At 39.3% G+C, this 16,737-nt stretch overlaps 1 protein-coding gene across 1 annotated transcript in view; it reads left to right on the forward strand.

The window, feature by feature from the left end:
• The first annotated feature begins 4,984 nt into the window (after nt 1-4,984).
• Nucleotides 4,985-16,737, forward strand: part of LOC119498895 (receptor-type tyrosine-protein phosphatase F) — a 201,114-nt gene continuing 189,361 nt past the window's right edge. Inside the window, exon 1 of the mRNA XM_037787989.1 lies at nt 4,985-5,451. The gene's annotated coding sequence lies outside the window, so the exon portion shown is untranslated. The remainder of the gene's footprint in view (nt 5,452-16,737) is intronic.

Here is a 16,737-nt window from a genome sequence, read left to right on the forward strand (position 1 = left end):
CTGATCAGAGTTTGCGAGTGATTGACAGCTGCTCAGAGACGGCAGGCTCCAGCTCATCTCTGATTGGTTGTTTTCCTCCGGTCTTTGAAATCTTGCAGATGCCGTTAGGAGCACCGGAGGACACAGAATTACATGATTTTTTTCAGATTACCTGTCTCATGTACAACTGTCTTAATAACTTTTTGCTCTAATTGTACCCACTGCTGCTTTAAATGACTGTAGAGCTTAGGGTCTTTCTTAATGTCTCTCTTAATATTCAAATGTGAGCAAGTTGCAAAATCATTCAAGTATTCCTGTCAAAGACAGCTTGTTAACATGCCTGTGTGTTACTGAAGACCGTGGGGAATATTTTCTGAAACCCTCCTCCCAAGGCTGTGTTAAAAAACAATTTCAGGTAGTGGTGAAAGAGCCAGAAAGTTGGCCTGCACGTATAAATTATGAATTACAGTCTTGTCCTGAGCCTTCACAAGGTGAGAGCAAGGATGAGGAAGGGGATGCATTTTATTTTGCTCTAGAAAAAGGGGATAATAGGGCAGTATTTATACCTTTTCTATTCTCAGTGATGATTCATGACTTTGCTTATTGCACAGGCTCCCAGAGTGGGGCCTGGGGACCACCTGGATTAGCTGCAGGGGCTCCCCAAGAAAATGAGGAATAGTTTAATTCCAGTTATAATGAGTGGGTGTATTAAGGAGACTGTTTTTACTAGGGCTGTCGAAGTTAACGGGGTAATAACGTGGTAACACAAAACCGTTTTAATGCCACTAATTTCTTTTAACGCAATAACACAGTCGATCTTTGGTTGTAGCGGGCTCAGTTTTAAAGCTAGAGTGACGTGGTATCATATGAAACTAGAAAACGTAATGAATCCATTGGTACCAACCATGTCATACTAGCTTGACGCGGAGGAGGTTAACCAACGCTCCAAATATGCGCTAAATTTTGGAGAGGAAAAACTGTCATCGCCATTTTCAAAGGCGTCCCTTGACCTCTGACCTCAAGATATGTGAATGAAAATGGGTTCTATGGGTATCCACGAGTCTCCCCTTTACAGACATGCCCACTTTATGATGATCACATGCAGTTTTAGGGCAAGTCATAGTCAAGTCAGCACACTGACACACTGACAGCTGTTGTTGCCTGTTGGGCTTGAGTTTGCCATGTTATGATTTGAGTATATTTTGTATGCTAAATGCAGTACCTGTGAGGGTTTCTGGACAATATTTGTCATTGTATTGTGTTGTTAATTGATTTCCAATAATAAATATATACATACGTTTGCATAAAGCAGCGCATTGGCCCACTCCCATGTTGATAAGAGTATTAAATACTTGACAAATCTCCCTTTAAGGTAGGCATACATTTCAAACAGATTAAAAATTGCTATTAATTTGCTATTAATTTGTTATTAATTTGCGATTAATCACAGTTAAATATTTTAATCGGTTGACTGCCCTACATAGCATATATTTGGAGGCTTTTACATTGCCAAAAATTTGCTACATTGAACCAGATATTTAATAAATATATACCTACATTTGCATAAAGCAATCATATTTGTCCACTCCCATGTTGATAAGAGTATTAAATACTTGACAAATATCCCTTTACGGTACATTTTAAAACAGATAATAAATGTGTGATTAATTTGGTCCATCATTCCATTCATCGCGATTAAATATTTGAATCGATTGACAGCCCTAGTTTTTACCCTTGGTTGTCTCTCCAACCTTCTGTCCTATCTCAAATCATAATTTACCTCGAGAATCATCTGTCCTAGTCGCAAATATGGGTTCATCATTGTCTCTTTTTAGCAGGTGCTTAGTATAAACAGGTGTCTTGTGCATGTTTTCAGAGGCTGTAGGACAGTGACACGGTGTATTTCTTCTCTAAACTCAGGGTAATTTGATATTAAACTGTCCTATAGGCCTCAGTGGGACAGCCTGCTGTAAAATATCATGGCTTTTTGCATGTGGGCTGTTCCATCGACGCTGGAGAATACATGTCGAATATATAAGCAGTGGAGTCTCACTGTAATTTCTTTCATAACGCAACTGACTCTCTCTGGTATTGTTTGGATCTATGATTCAGAGTTACCTGTTGTTGTCTGGTTATATATTTTATCATTTAAACCTGTGTTGACAGTGCAGTTAGGTGCCATGCTGCTGAAGCATTAAGGATTTCTTCAATCATCTTGACTAGATGTTTTTGGGAAGCCGCAGGGTTTCTTTGCTGTGTTTATTTGGATTTATTTCCTGTTTATCCTGTCTTTTTTGTAGGCTATGAAAGCCATTATACAATCAATGAACTTTTTGGCATATTTTCTGTAAGAAATGGTAATGCTCTACAGCCGTTTGAGCACTCGTGTTTATATACTGAATACTGACATATTCCTGCAAGCTATTAGGCCTTTGTACTCCAACCACTTCAAACAAAAACTTTTTTTTAATTTGTTTTAATTTAATCTTTATTTAACCAGGTTAGTCCCATTGAGATTAAGAACGTCTTTTCCAAGGGAGACCTGGCCAAGACGATCAGCAGCAAGAACAAAAAGTTGGAGACACAAATAGAGATACAATACAATTCACAAACACTAAAGGCACTAAAAATTGCATTAAAAGAGAACTATCTAAAGACAAATGGGGGGACAAAAAGGAACTTTTCTGGGAGTCAGCCGTTCAACAAGGGAAGCTAAAAACATTGGGCATGCCTTATAGTCCGCTTCTAAAGCCTGCATTTTAGATTTAAAAATATTTAATGATACCAGCTCCTTGATTTTTAGGTCATTTTGGAGCAAATTCCAATGATGTTCAATGATTGTCAATGATTCAAGGGAAGACATATTATGATTTATTTGACCTAATCCTCATTAGTCCTGAGGGATTACATAGGGCGGCTCACAATGTCAAAATCACCTGTCCTCGTTGCAAACATGGGTTCATTGTCTCTCTTTTTAGCAGGTGCTTAGTATAAACAGGAAAAAAAATGAGAGGTATGAGATCCCCTTGTGTCTACTAGTCTAGTGCATCTCATCTGCTCAGTTTTAAAGCTAGAGTGATGTGGTATCATATGAAACTAAAAAACGTAATGAATCTATTGGTACCAACCATGTCATACTAGCTTGTTGCGAAGGAGGTTAAATAATGCTCCAAATCTGCGCTAAATTTTTGAGAGGAAAAACTGGCATGGCCATTTTCAAAGGCGTCCCTTGACCTCTGACCTCAAGATATGTGAATGAAAATGGGTTCCGTAGGTACCCGCGAGTCTTCCCTTTACAGACATGCCCACTTTATGATAATCACATGCAGTTTGGGAGCAAGTCATAGTCAACTCAGCACACTGACACACAGCTGTTGTTGCCTGTTGGGCTTCTTGAGTTCGCCATGTTATGATTTGAGTATATTTTTTAATGCTAAATGCAGTACCTGTGAGGGTTTCTGGACAATATTTGTCATTGTTTTGTGTTAATTGATTTCCAATAATAAATATAGACATACGTTTGCATAAAGCAGCATATTTGCCCACTCCCATCTTGATAAGAGTGTTAATTACTTGACAAATCTCCCTTTAAGGTAGGCATGCATTTTGAACAGATTAAAAATCAAGATTAATTTGCGTGATGTTCAATGATTGTCAATGATTCAAGGGAAGACATATTATGATTTATTTGACCTAATCCTCATTAGTCCTGAGGGATTACATAGGGCGGCTCACAATGTCCAAAATCACCTGTCCTCGTTGCAAACATGGGTTCACTGTCTCTCTTTTTTAGCAGGTGCTGAGTATAAACAGGAATAAAAAATGAGAGATACACTGTTAATAATTTCCCAGTAAAATAACAGTAAAGAACTGGCAGCAGGGTTGCCTTTATGTTACTGTAAAATTAACATTATTATACTGTCGCTGAAATTTACAGCTTTGTACTGTTAATGAAAAATACTGTTTTTAAAAAAAAATGATTTCACAGTATTTTACAGTTAATTTACTGTTCAAAGATACATTATATAGCTGTTTTTCATCTTTTTTTTGGTTTACATTCTCTTACTGATTTGTTTTAATGCACTATTTAGGTTGTATTTTCTACATACATTTTAATAAACATTATTTGTTGCCTAGATGAATAGACTTAGCAGGTAACAGACATAGGAATAGTCACACTAAATACAATTAAAGGCACTTGTTAGGAAAAAGGCTATAATAGACTTCTTGACACTTTTCCCAAAATGTCTGTCTCTAGCTGGCTACAAGCACAGAATGCAAACCAGAACAACATGTGAGTGAAGAACAATAAAGCTAATTCACTGATTTTACAATCATGTACAATGTACAAGCCTCACATGTGCAGATCAGGTCCCAGAATTAAAAAAAATACTGCATGAAACTATTACTGATGATACTTTAGACAGTTGATCAGCAGTAAAGTGCTGCTTTTTAAGAATGCATTATAGTTCAGTTAAAAAACGACCTATGAGCGTAAATTTAACAGGTTTTCTTTTGTATTAACAGTAAAGCACTGTTGTTTTTTTTTAGCAATAACATGTTAATACTGTTGAAATCCTGCTCTAAATTAACAGCAATTGTTTACAGTGTTCATTTTAGATTTAAAAATATTTAATGATACCAGCTCCTTGATTTTAAGGTCATTTTTGGAGCAAATTCCAATGATGTTTATTGATTGTCAATGATTCAAGGGTAGACATATTATGATTTATTTGACCTAATCCTCATTAGTCCTGAGGGATTACACAGGGTGGCTCACAACGTCCAAAATCACCTTGCAAATATGGGTTCATTGTCTCTCTTTTTTAGCAGGTGCTTAGTATAAACAGGAATAAAACATGAGAGGTATGAGATCCCCTTGTGTCTACTAACTAGTGCATGCTCTCAGTGGCTGCAGGACTGGAATGAATGGACACAGCAGCGAGTGGAGCCGAGTGAATCCGAAAATCCTGCTGACCAAACCTGTATGTGTTTCTCTCTCCACAGAGGCAGAAAGAAGCGTGACTGTGTGTGAAGGGAGAGAGACGGAACAACTCTCCGTTAGCTCCTTCTGGAGAGGGGAGACAGCCTGTGTGTACAGACTCACGAATTAACTTGAAGAAATATACTTGTAAAGAGAGGACATTGTTGTCGTCTGGCCGGTTGTGCAGGAGGCAGCAGCGACACTCAACACTTGAGAGCGTGAAGCTGACGTTTTAACCCGTTAGTTCAGCCCGCGAGACACGGAGAGCTGCTGCCACGAATAGATCCAGTATCCACGACCCAGACCGGGATAGCACCTCGTGTTCCTCTGCCACTGGACTCGTATCTTCTTCTTTCTACTGGCTCTAACTCTTGCTGTTCATTACATGAAGTGGATATTTCGTCCTGCTCGCTATAGCAGCTGAAGACGGGACTTAGTGGTTCAGAGAAGGAGAGAAATGCCAACGGCGGTGACAAAGAGGAGATTCAGTAAGTGTGTTGTGCTCCGTTATCTTTCTTTTTCTGTCCTCCATTGAACTTGAGCAGCTTTTAGCTTGAACTTGCTGACATTTTTAACATTTATCTGCTTGTTAAGCGTGTTTTTATAAACTGGGAATACTTTGAAAAGGCTTTTTTTTTTGTTAAAGGTGTGACGGTGAAATACTGTAGAGTCGACTCCAGTCTGGTTAAAACGAGCTGTAACGGTCAGACAGCCACGCACACAGTTTGTTGCTGTTTATTATTGATGCTAACCTTCAATGTGCAGCTAACTACTTTAATTCAGCCACCAAATGAGAGCACATAATAATGGCTTTGTGTTCATTTTCACAAAATATCCACAGATATTCAAATGAATGGGTGGAAGAAGAAGAAGCAGGGTACTTTTTTTGTCTCTATTACTTATTTCACAAGTGATTTTTCGATGCGCAAACCTGCACAGAGTTGGCAATGAGCTGAGGCACTTTTCACTGAGCACAATTGGTGTATAGCAGTTATAGTCTGTGCAGGGATGAAAGCTTCAATCAAGCAGAAAATCTGTCGAGAATCACTAATGAAATAAAACAAATAGGAGCAGTGTTTTTTGTCTAATTGCATTGTAAGGATTTGCTCCCATTCTTTGCCACATTGTGCCATCATAGCTCTCCAAACCTGCCTTTTCCCCCTTCATGTGTGCGTCACCATGTCAGTCAGTCAGCAGCACCCTCAGGCAGATGAAAATCTGTTCCTCTTTCTTTATTTATCATTACCACAGACAGGTATTTCAGTTCTTGTATGCTCGATCTGTTTCAAAAAAGCTCCTGTGATGTGTCATTCATCTGCCCTTAAAAAAAAAATCACTATTGCTGCAGCACTGGCCGTGGAGACAGGGCTTCATCATGTCATGCATTTCCCTCCTTGCAGCTGAGGCTACATTTCAGCAATCATCCAAATTCAATTGTGAAAAACCATTTTTTTGTGACAGCTTTTTTTTTTACAGGTGCGCTTTCATCTGATAGCCATTAGCCTAAAGCCCTCTTCAGGTTCTTGAATAGATCTGGAATAGGAGGTGGGGGCGCGTTTATCACTGACTGGGTGGATATACAAGAAAGATTCCCAGCATCGCATCAAGACTGCAGCCCCCGTTTGGTTTATTTAAAGAAAGGTTGGGAAGCCAGAGTGTCATGCAGAAGTAGCCTTATGGCCATCTTTTATCAATACATGAATCCGATTATAGCTGTCACAGACACAATGAAGAGACCTAACCATGAGCCAAACCGTAACAGGATGATACAGGATGGGTTAGTTTCTTGGAATTGCATCAGAGGCTTTTTTGCAAGTGAATCCTAGGCCCTGCTGCGCGTTCGGGTTTCTAACCTTCAGCTTCTGCCCACTGAAAAGACAGTGACACGGTGTATTTCTACACTAAATTCAGGGTAATTTGATATTAAACTGTCCTGTAGGCCTCAGTGGGACAGCCTGCTGTATAATATCATGGCTTTTTGCATGTGGGCTGTTCCATCGACGCTGGAGAATACATGCCGATTACGCAGTGGAGTCTCACTGTAATTTCTTTCATAACGCAAGTGACTCTCTCTGGTATTCATTGGATCTATGATTCAGAGTTACCTGTTGTTGTCTGGTTATATATCTTATCATTTAAACCTGTGTTGACAGTGCAGTTAGGTGCCATGCTGCTGAAGCATTAAGGATTTCTTCAATCATGTTGACTAGATGTTTTTGGGAAGCTGCAGGGTTTCTTTGCTGTGTTTATTCTGATACATTTCCTGTTAATTCTGTCTTTTTGTAGGCTACGAAAGCCATTATACAATGAATGAACTTTTTGGCATTTTCTCTAAAATATGGTAATGCTTTACAGCCGTTTGAGCACTGGTGTTTATTTGCTGAATACTGACACACTCCCGCAAGCTATTAGGCCTTTGTACTCCAACCACTTCAAACCAAAAATGATTCAAGGGAAGACATATGACTTATTTGACCTAATCCTCATGAGTCCTGAGGGATTACAGGGTGGCTCACAATGGATCACCACGTGCTTTCTTCTTTTGTTTCTTGCCAGAAGAGTCAACAGTTCATTTGGTGTCTTTCGGGATTTTTTGAAAGAGTGCCTCTGAAAGAAAATAGCCTCGGCCCTTAGCTGGTGACGTCATCTGCTCGGCATACATACTGGCAGAAGCTAGTCTACACAGAAGCAATAAGAAAACATCAGCCAGCTGACATTGCAGTCACCTAAACTGTATGTTTGTATTGTGGATTGACTCATGACTAAAAGAACAGAAACCTAAGGGACATTTCAGGATCTTTATTTATTTATCTATCATATAAATTATAGTTTGTTAACATATATAACTGTAGAGACTGACTCAGAGGAGAATCAACATCTTGTTTGTTTCTCAACTGATTATAATTCAAATAACCGATACTGATATAAATAAACCTTAAACAGCATCAGGAAACCTTTACACAGGAGTCGCCAATCTGCGGCTCTTTAGTCCTTTTCCAGTGGCTCCCTGTGGCTTTGACAAAAATTATATGGAAATGAATAATGATTAGCCTATTTTTTAACATATTTATTTTCATTTATCATTGTTGTAGGCCTAGAGTGATTCTTACGATACAAATATGCTGCTTTATGCAAATGTATGTATATATTTATTATTGGAAATCAATTAACAACACAAAACAATTACCAATATTGTCCAGAAACCCTCACAGGTACTGCATTTAGCATACAAATAATGCTCAAATCATAACATGGCAAACTCAAGTCCAACAGGCAACAACAGCTGTCAGTGTGTCAGTGTGCTGACTTGACTATGACTTGCCCTAAAACTGCATGTGATTATCATGAAGTGGGCATGTCTGTAAAGAGGAGACTCGTGGGTACCCATAGAACCCATTTTCAGGTCAAGGGACCCCTTTGAAAATGGCCATGACAGTTTTTCCTTGCTAAAATTTTGCGTAACTTTAGAGCATTAATTAACCTCCTTCGCGCTACGTTGTCATGGTTGGTACCAATCGATTCCTTAGGTTTTCTAGTTGTGATATCAGTATCTTTACTCTAGCTTTAACTGAGCCTGCTACAACCCCCGAAACATTGGTTGTGTTAATGCGTTAAAGAATTTAGTGGTGTTAAAATTAATTTGCGTTATTATTGCGTTAACTTTGACAGCCTTAGTTTCTACTGTTCAGTCAACTATAATGTGCCTCGTAGCCTATGTACATCTATAGCCCGGCGCCTTATCCTCAAATTATGCCAAAACCTCAGTAGCAGTGTTTCTCTAGCTAGGCTAGCTATGGATTCCAGATCCAAAAATAGAAAAGTCTAGGAGGAAAGTAGAGAATTTAATAGTTTGTGGACAGATTTGTTTGCTCTCAGCGCTAACGCTGCTGGCTTACCGGTATGCATGATCTGCGGTGAGAAATTAGTAAACAACAAAAAAAGTAATTGAAAGACATTTCCAGAACAAGCTCATAGTAGTTGCTGAAGCCAGCAGGAGCTTCCAGCCAAATCTCCTGACACGTTTCTTCAGTGTCCTGCCTTGCACTTGGGTCCTTACTGCATTAGATTTAAAAAGATGTGTTACCTTCATTATAAGGCTCACATATGTTTTGCAGCTCAGGATAGATTTCTTTTCCATCATTTTGGGGGTCCAAAAATGGTTCTTTTGATAGTAAAGGTTGCTGCCCCCTGCCATAACATCTTAGTATCAGTTGTTGGATATTATTCCTTTCATGGAAAGACTTGTCAATTAATGCAGGAGTGACACCAGTAACCAGTGTTGTATTTTGAACATCGTAGGCAGGGTGACCCTTGTTTTAAACTTTTGAATGACAAATTCTGTCTTTGAATGGATTTACTCACATTTTTAATGCTGTATCTGTTGTGTTTGTTGTCCTGGGTAAGTCCCTGGCCTGTGTGAGCATTTGTACGTAGTTTTGTTGGTCTGGGGCTGGTAGCCAGAGCATCTGCATCAGCTTCCTCATGTGCCGGTGCAACCTGGCAGGGGCTGGGCTCAATGGCACTGTTAAAGAAAGCCAGCCCCTCTGTGGCCACACGCTGAAAAACCACTCGGCACAACCCTCTCCCAACTGACGCTTTCTCATGCTTTCCATATGGGTAAAATGTTGGTAATTTCAGGGCCCTGGAGTTATAATGAGAGGTTGTGCCCATAGTGTGTTGGTCTGTGGTGGGCGGGATCAGCATTTCTCGGGTTTATAGGGGATTATAACTGCTCTGAGATGCCTCACTGGCCTACTGTCAGGGCGTTGGCACGGAGAAACCAAGAACCCTTTTTAACTATGCAAACTGGTTCAAACTGGTTGTGATGGGGCTCTTTGGCATGGGGTTTACAAGGGCCAGACTATAACCTAGACTATAACAGACTATAACCTAACATTTAAGGCTGCAAATCAGGCTAGTTACTGGTTTCAAGATTCGGCTACAGATACAAAGTGTGCTGCTTCAGGATGTTTTACGTCTATAGAGACACCGCAAGCAACCGCCATTGTCCTGTTTAGCATCCCATCCCCACATAGAGACATGCTGCTCTTAGTAGCACGCTTGGTAGGTTTTTAACAATGCTTGTTCCTTAACGTCAGCAGCATAAAGGCAAAGAGTGATTTACTACTCCGTCTGCAAGGGTAATGTAGGAGCAATTTGACTGCTGATTGAAACCAGGTCTACCATTTCAGAGTCCACTGGTGGCATTATAAACCATTTACACCGATGTTTTACAGGGCACCCCTGCAGTGGAGAAAGTGGAAACAGACACACGGCCTAAAAATGGCCCGCGCTACCATTAGAGGCCTATTTTTATCCATTCCTTGTGTGATTTGTTGTCTTTACTTCAAAGTATGTTAGCGCAGCTGAGTGAAGTAGTGAATATGGATGACATTGAAAGGTCAAATGTTAATCAGTGCTGTTTTTCATTTAAGCAGAATGACCTCCTAGATCTAGGGGGTCTGTCTGTTTTGGATTATGCAGCATTTTCTGCAAGCAGCAGAGCTTTTTTCTCCAGCTGCTATGTGTGAATCAGAACTGCAGTCCAAATTCTGTGAAAATTGGCTCAGGCAATTTGCTGTGTCGAGACCTTATGACTTCTTTGCACTTGTTATGCATTAACATATGTTAGAAGGTAGCCATTACTTAAATGGACCAAGCGGACTTAATTACATTTTTACCACCTAAGCCTTAAAAAACACACAACTCATTACAGAGTGGAAGTGTTGCTGAAGAGCAAGAGGAGAGAAAGCGCAAAGACTAACGAGCGAAGGATGTTGAAATTTGATAGCTAAACCTGTAGGATGTCAGTATTCTGTTAATGCTACGGTTAATGACCAAAGCTCAATATTAGCTGTAGCTGCTTCACAGTAAAAGCTTTCCAGCAAAGATAATTGAATATGGCTTTATTGTGAAGCAACTACAGTCTGTGTTCAGTTACAGTCATTAATGGTGCCATACCTTCATTTTATTAGGTTTCAAAAAAGGTTAAATATGGTATAAATCTGCATTTGGATATTTTCAATTTCTGTTTTTGTTAACTGATTATCATTATGAAAGTGATTAAAGAGGACATGAAACGTGCATGTTTTGGCACTGGTAGTGCCCAAATATCTTTGAAAAAACACCTTGCCTAAAATCTGATTTTAAAACGTTGTTAAAAACACAGATATGACAAATTTATTTTTGTAATTTCAACCTGGGTTGAAAAAGGAAAGCTGTGTCTCAATTGGGATACTTTTGTTTTTACACTTCCATGTAGTACACTGTGCACGCTATTTACTTACTTGCGTAGTCATATTGAAGTCAGATTGGAAATGTATTCTTATTAAGTTTGACTAATTATTCACACAATTGAAATTAAATTTTTCTCCGAGGCTGAATTTTAATTCATTTTATTTATTATTTTGTTGTAATTCTTTATTTATTGTTGACAGACTGACTGACTGACTTATTGAATTTATGTGAAATCACATTCACTGGAAAAATCACTTTTATTTTGAAGGCAGTACTTGGTCGTTTTTATTTTGAAGCCAGTTCTTGCACACTCTTAATGTAATGCCTAGTATATACACATACTGCAAAACAACGTCATGGCTGTTTTTCGATCGCCTTCCATCACGTTTTCCGATCTTAACACGCCCCGTACGCCACACACACTCGGCCAGTAAAGTGTCTGTAAGGGAGAGAGCCGTGGGAGAAGCGATACGCCAAAGCAAGTCTCATGCAGGTGCCTTAAAACAATGACTTGACAGATGATTAATATTTGTATTCGATGTTCGCGATATAGTAATTTCCTACATCTCACATAGAACAAGCCGCAATACATTGAGTGTATATCGCCCAGTCTTATGGGGACACCAGTGGTGCGACTACTGTGACTCCCTCGCCCACACGGCTCAGTGCTGCCGCTGACAGCAGCCAACAAGCCTGTGGTGTCCACAGCTGTCCGTGTGTTCGTTGGAATATACAACCGTCAACATAACCATAGTCGGCATTAGAGCTGCGTGATCATTTCATATTTGCTTAATTGAATTGGATTTTTCATGCAAATTCACAATTTAGAAAATCAAAGATTAAAAGTAGGTCAGTGTTTCATGTCCTCAGTTTATTACTTGCTGACAGCTCAAAAATATCACTGCTCTTTTTGCCGCTGAGAGATTTTCTGATGTGAGAAATTGAACTTTCAGACAACTGTGGACTATCATAATCACAATGTGCAGTTAGCCGCCTATTGGTATGCATAACAAAGTCTGCAGCGAGATGTAGAAACTGTTGCTATTCATCTGCTGTCCCTGTGATCTCAGATGGTCACAGATGGCTTTGTATTCTCACCACACAGGCCATCTAATTAAAACATTTAACCACCAAACACATAAAAGTGGATTGTGTACAGGTGTTGTAATCGTTTTATTATTTATCTTTGTTTCCCATATAAGGATACCTGCATATCTAGTTGCTTATTTTACTTCTCTCTGACATTTAAGAGTAATTATGTGAAGCATTTCATTTTGTGGAGAACACCCACTGCAACTGTAAATGGTTGAGATGTTGATAAGATACAAAAACACAAATTTATTTATTTAACAGTGTGTTTACCAAACTTGTCTTAACGTCAATGGCATCGCTAGTCCAACCATGTGAAAATTAATTATTGTTTTTTGTCCAGACATAGTATTTACAGGCTTAATGAGTTTAGTGCTTAATCATGACATGCCTGCTGGTAGTGTGGGGAAAAAAAACGTTTTTCATCAAGGTATTACAGTAGAGTATGTGTCAAGTATCTGCCTTGCTGTTTTTGCGATAAAGAAGTCCTGAAATAATTAGCCCTTTCATTATCAAAAATACCAAACTATTTGCTTGTTCCAGCTTCTCAAATGTTTTGCTTATCTGATTTATATATAACTTTGATTATTTCTGGGTTTTGGACTGTTTTTCAGATAAAACAAGCAATTTGAAGACTTCACCTTGGGCTATCAGAGCTTGTTAACCAAAGGCCAGTTAGTATCGGCCTCATATATTCATTTATCGGTCTGGCTATACAGTTAGTTACCTGAGGACATTAATAAATGGTACCAATGGTCTGTGAGACCAGGGGTGCCCAAACAATTTCCCTCGGGGGGCCAAAACTAGAAGTCAATGGTGGACCACGGGCCAAAAGTAAACACCTTTTGTATTGTATTGTTAAGATGCAAAATGGTACTAGGATCCCAAGTTTCCAATTGAATATTATTGTAACTTTTACATAGTTAACCCCTTAAAACCCACCTGCTGAATACAATTGGGCTCATTTCCAGTCATACCCAATTCATGTGAATGTTTAGGGACCCCAGAAAGCAAAAAAATAAAATACACCATTTTAGAATAGGTGAAAATAACACATTTATACACCATTAAAGAAACTGCATTATTTTGCCACAAACTCCATGGGATTAGTATAAAGTGGGCATGTCTGTAAAGGGGAGACTCGTGGGTACCCATAGAGCCCATTTTCATTCACATATCTTGAGGTCAGAGGTCAAGGGACCCCTTTGAAAATGGCCAAATTGAGCGTTATTTAGTTGTTTAGTTTCATATGATATCATTACCTTCACTCTTGCACTAAAACTGAACCTGCTTCAGCCTCCAAAAGACAAAAATAAAAATTTGCTGTGGGGCTAAATCGAACCTGATGGTGGCCCGCAGGCCCCACTTGGTGTAGACTGATGATAACATGAGTTGTTGGGGTATAATAATAAATTGTACCATTTAGTATCACTCAATGCAGTGTGCTTGATCTCAGTCATGGGATGAATCAAACAATTGGCCATGCAATTTACTCAATATCTGTCAAACAATACAGCGCTGTGGTTGTTCAGCTCAAGTGATGTCTCCTGTTCTGACGCCACATGTGGTTGTTTTTGTTGTATTGTAAAGCACTGCTTTTGTTCCGTATCATCCTGCTGAGAAACCACTCGAAATGGGACAAAACTGTTGTTGTTTTATTTTGCGCTCTCAAATATTATACTTTTATACTTTCATAAAGTTGAGTGTCATAGTAAATTGAAATATGAGACTCATTCCCAGGCGGTCATTATTGTTGCAGCGCTGAATATATATAAAATGGTGATGCCACTGTAATGCATCAAATCCAACTGTGAATTTTATGAATCATTAGAGCCCAAATAGCTTCGTGTCCTACAGTTGCCACTTGTGGGTTGTTACATCTTTCGTTTGAGATCCTAACATATATTCTGTATGGATGCTCATCCTGGGTTATGGCACATTAGACCGTTTTATCACATCCTGTGTATTGGTAAATGTACCAGGGAGTTGACAGGTACGTGACATGCGTGTAAGACCTCAGTGCCTTGGCTGTGCCCAGTCAGCAGAAGTGCGCAGATGACGCACTCTTTCATTTCAGACAAATGCTCGATGCAGACAAATGGAGCAACGGCTCACCGGCTGGTGTCATTCATTTTGCTTGTCATTGTCAACCTATTCTTTTCAGGTTCTCATCTAATTAGAACACACACAGACCCCCACACACACACACAAACACACACACAGGCTGTACCAGAATTGATGCAGAACATTACATGAAGGTCAAACAGTCAGCCGTCTTATCAAGCTGGATTTAAATGGCACATAACTCCATGCTTCAAAAATGGAAGAAATGTGACAAATTCACACAGCGTATGTAGATTAAACGTCAAATGCAATGAACAATGAGCCAGTTTTCACACTGAGCTTGGCCTGGATTCTCAATGTTCATACTTTATATTAGCGGTGCAGGCAAGCAAACCTATCCTTTGAGAGATGGAAGACATGTCCTTCTAGTCTTGAATTTACTTTATTATTCACTATTGACACTGAACATGCTGTAACACTGTTGCTGTCACATAACTGATGATGGGAATATTTGTCATTTGACAGTCGTAAAGCTTTATTTATGTTTTTAGAGAGCCAGTCGTGGCTTTGCGTGTTTTAGCTTGCACTCTTTCATTCATTTGAAGGATGTCAGCACATCATAGCTTTTCCTTGTGTTTTTTACTTTAAAAGCTTCTTCTCTCAAGGGAATCGCTGTCCAAGCCATTACCAATGTTGGCGAGAATACAGTTCTACAAGCACATGGACAGTCAGAGATTTTGTGTGCACTTTCAGGTGCAAAAATCATGCTGACTGTTCGAAAAAAGGATTAGAAATCAGTATCAAGACACTTTGTCAGGCCACTCCAACACTTTTAGCTTATAGAAGGGGTAAAGATAATTCGCAACTGACAGTTGGAGCTATCACTTTTAGTAGACTGACTTTATGGCAACAGTGTCAAGACAAGCCAAAAGCATTTTTTTTTTGCTTACAGAAACAAAAAAAATCAGTAGCTGACCATGTGTTGATTGTAGATTCTGACACAGGAACCCTCATTGCCACCAACTGGGCATGCGAAAGCACAGCAGTGAATGGCGGAAAAGTGCATGCCTTGCACTCCGTCTGCCCCGCTGATACGGCAGATGGATAGGATCTTAGGGAGTGGGGGCGGGGCACTTTGGCAGTGAGGGACGGAGATGACAGTTCTTCGTCCGTGGAGGGCTACCAGGGGCCTTGGCTCTGAGCACCTAGTGGGTCCCTCCTGACACAGCCTTGATGCCATCATAGACCATTAATGTTGACAGCATGTCATCATGTCACACTGGAGCTCACGGTCAAGCAGTGAATAAGTAAGAACAGAAAATAAGGACGGAACACTTAAATAAACCAGATTTTGCTAATGCCAGTCTGAAGATTTCTTCCCTCTTATCTACATGACTTTTACATTAAATCTCTACTGAGTTTACATATAAATTGTAAAGATTATGCTTCATTTGCAATATTTCCCCTGCTGTCCAAGTGTTGTCTTGGCCTGTGGCTTTTACTTCGAGCATAGACTGTTTAGAGGACCATCACAGCTAATGTTGGAAATGTTTCTAGAGATGCTGTGATTTACTTAAACCTGAATGTTTAACACAAGTGAAGACAAGTGACTCTAATATCGCCACGTAATGCAATCATTCAGTGACTGAATTAAGGGCTGAGCAAGGCTAAAAAGAGTGCTGTTCTCCCAACTGGAAAACATTTAAAGACTTAAGTATGAGCCCACTTACTGTAAATAATTTACTCTCAGGCCTCTAGCTTGGGCTTGGCAAATGCTGAAACATGGGAAGAATGTTTCACATGGTAAGACTTCAAAGAAGCCAATCGTATCTTTAAGGTCTGTGCCGTTTACAAGCGATATGGTTTAAAATTTGAAATTGAGATAATTAACACAATCAAAATGTCCACAAGCATGCTTGTGAGTGTTATATATACATATAGCTTTGGAAGATTTTAAGGATTTCATTAAAGCAAAGTAGTAAAACATCCCAACCAAGGTGATGCACATGTAAACAAATTTTATAAATAGTAAATACTGATATTGAAATAATGTTACAATCTTTATCACTATTTTTTCCAGTTAGCCCATTAATATTATTGGTACCCCCCCCCCCCCGCTGTCTCTTGTTCTTTGGAGGCAGGCCATTAAATCAGCAAAATAAAATGACAAGCATCACCCAAACAATTGCCCCAAAAAAACAACCGCCGATGTACTCGGCCAATCGTTGATAGCCAATATATTCGTCCAATTATCCAACTTAAGTGGTGTCCATAACCACTTGCATGCTTGATTTTTTACAATATACCTTTTTCATACAAATTACCATACTCCAATGCTTGTTATATAAGTCAACCCAGTGTGATAGTACTTAAGTTAATCACAT

Source organism: Sebastes umbrosus, chromosome 12 (genome assembly GCF_015220745.1).
Source record: "Sebastes umbrosus isolate fSebUmb1 chromosome 12, fSebUmb1.pri, whole genome shotgun sequence".
Lineage (NCBI taxonomy): Eukaryota > Metazoa > Chordata > Actinopteri > Perciformes > Sebastidae > Sebastes > Sebastes umbrosus.